This window comes from Stegodyphus dumicola, chromosome 7, assembly GCF_044657685.1.
Source record: "Stegodyphus dumicola isolate Sdum_Otavi_A_Nest chromosome 7, ASM4465768v1".
Taxonomy (NCBI): domain Eukaryota; kingdom Metazoa; phylum Arthropoda; class Arachnida; order Araneae; family Eresidae; genus Stegodyphus; species Stegodyphus dumicola.
In genome coordinates this window covers 112,622,488-112,625,407 of record NC_140774.1, presented here as the reverse complement: position 1 = coordinate 112,625,407, position 2,920 = coordinate 112,622,488, and the positions used below count along the sequence as shown (strand labels likewise).

Below are 2,920 nucleotides of genomic sequence, written 5' to 3'. Positions count from 1 at the left end.
CGTCTTGAATGCGACTAAACTGTGCATTTTAGCCAAACTTAAAGCCCTTAATTAAAGATTAAGAATTCTTTTATGTATATTTTTGCAATTAATGGATTTTTTTACTATTTTTATATCATATTCAATTTTAATGCTATTTATTTTTACTTATTTGTTTATTAATATTTACTTTTGTGTTTTTTGTATTTTCTTATTGTTACTTTTTACATTTTATATTTATTTCTTCTTAATATTTTACTTTCCTTACCATTAATTTTTATATTATTTATTTTATTACTAATATTATTATATTTTTGAACTTGATTTACTTATTTTAAAATTTTTGATTTTATTTTTCATTACAATTTTATTTATTATTATTATTTCAAAAAAAATTTCGAACGCGTTATAATGTTTAGAATTTTATTCAAAATTAAATGTAAAATTAACACTTTTGGTTCTCCAATAAAATTTGAATCATTCGTCTTTTCATCTCATTTGTATTAAGGACTTTCGTTTATTATTATTTATTTATGATTCATTATAATATTCAAACCTTTATTCTTGAGAGACTGCATGAATCATAAAATATTGCCCTTTCAGGCAAAATTACGAGACTTCAGACCCCCTTAGGGCGGAGTCTATAAGTATAAGTATAAGGGCGTCGTCATTTCCTCGTAATCCATAAGTATATACAAATCCCAGAGAATGATTTTAAATACTGAACTATTTACTTAATAAATTCTTGTAATATGAATTCGAATTTCATGTAACTGAGAAAACTTTCTTTGGGTAACCGAGCTCTTTAAAAGGAGATTAATTCTTACATGTTAACAATTTGTATATTTTCCCTTTCGCATTTTTATTTTTCGAGTTTGTTCAATTATTAATTCTTATTTTAATTTCGATTATTTTTTATTATTGTGTTAAAACTCTTATACGAGGTTGCGATTATTAATATTGTTGAGGAATTGCCTTGCTTTGATTCCAAATTAATATTGGTTTTAGGTGTTTAAATTTATCTGTCTTCCATCTCTCTCTCTCTATATATATATGAAATGTAATTTCTCATACATACTGCCTGTGAAAGGGCTAAGAGAACCCTGTCCTCAAGTACTCAAGCCAGCATCGAAATTGATTCTCTCTTTGAAGGTGTAGATTTCTATTCAACCATAACAAGAGCCCGTTTTGAAGAAGTGAATGCTGATTTGTTTAGAAGCACATTGGAACCTGTTGAAAAGGCTTTGGAAGATGCAAAATTAGATAAAGCTCAAGTCCACGATATTGTCCTGGTAGGTGGATCTACTCGTATTCCTAAAATTCAGAAGCTACTGCAAGATTTCTTTAATGGTAAAGAACTTAACAAAAGTATTAATCCAGATGAAGCTGTCGCATATGGTGCTGCAGTCCAAGCTGCAATTTTGAATGGTGATAAATCTGAACAAGTGCAAGATCTGTTGCTGTTGGATGTAACCCCACTGTCTCTAGGAATTGAAACTGCTGGTGGTGTAATGACTGTGCTCATCAAACGTAATACAACCATTCGAACTTGTCAGACACATACATTTACAACTTACTCTGATAATCAACCAGGTGTCTTGATCCAAGTTTACGAGGGTGAACGTGCAATGACCAAGGACAATAATCTTCTTGGAAAGTTTGAATAACTGGCATTCCTCCTGTACCTAGAGGTGTCCCACAGATTGAAGTTACCTTCGATATTCATGCCAATGGCATATTGAATGTGTCTGCTGTAGATAAGAGTACTGGAAAAGAAAACGAGATCACTATTACGAATGATAAACAAAGGATTTCGCCAAAATTTAGGAACAGGGATGCAATTTAGGTAGAGAATCGCCAACACGTTATTAAGCAATATTAATAGAATTTAATTTAATCAATTGATTTAAAAATATCATTACAGATTATCCCCCCATCTGCTTGCAGTCGCGGCCGTCGACCCAAGACAGTCCAGATATTGAGAGCAGAAAATTTAGTTATTAGGAAATTAAGTGAGTAGGAAAACTGATTGGATTTATCTCAAGGCAACAAAATGTTTACATAAAATATGACATAAAATATTTGAATATAATGAATACAGTATATAAAATATTATAAATGATTAATGAAATTATAATATAGTAACTAAGTGCAGAACAAATAAAGCACTAATAACATATTGCTGGTTAGCTACGCGGCAATAGGAAATAGTAATATAACTGAATTTGTAAGTTTATATCTTAGGGCATGCCATTCACAGTTTGTGTAATCATTAGAGTCCGTATAATCATTAGAGTTGTCATTCAGGCTCATCTTCAGTCTTTTACTGGTCTTTGGAGATCTCCGGATCGTTTAATTAGCGCTAGAATTATGGATTAGCATTGGCACTGAAAACATTTGAGTTTTTATGTCACGATACTAGAGCTCTTATACTCTTGTTGAAAATACACATTTTGCTAGGTTTTTAACATGTTTTGTCACTCTATTTTTCTCTTATTAATGATAACAAAACAAAATTTAACTTCCAACATCCATACCAGTTTTTTGTACACGATGCTGCAGAAACATAAAATGAAATTCAGAAATTTCAACAACTGAAATTTAACTTTTTCAACTGTTGCTACAATTTATAATACAAACATAGGAAAACATGAGCTCAAGGAAATATGAGGGTATAGTACTCTACTTGTAGTATAGCCTCAATTGAGTGTTTCCCACACGGAAAGTGTATTGAACCTGAAACTCAAGTTTGAAGGAGCGCAGTAAAAGAAAATGGCAGACAAAATTTTCAGACACTGAGAGATAAATCAACTATTAAGGGGGACAACAGGATGAAAACTAAAAGAAGGGTTATGGATAGTTTATTGATTTATAAATTTTGATTTTTTGATGATGTAATTTAAAGTTCTCGGGTGGATGATAGAACCTTAATTTTGACGCA

General features: G+C 30.7%; 1 pseudogene; it reads left to right on the top strand.

The window, feature by feature from the left end:
- Positions 1-1,052: 1,052 nt before the first annotated feature.
- On the top strand, positions 1,053-1,825 carry LOC118194513 (heat shock cognate 71 kDa protein-like; annotated as a pseudogene).
- The last annotated feature ends 1,095 nt before the right edge of the window (positions 1,826-2,920 follow it).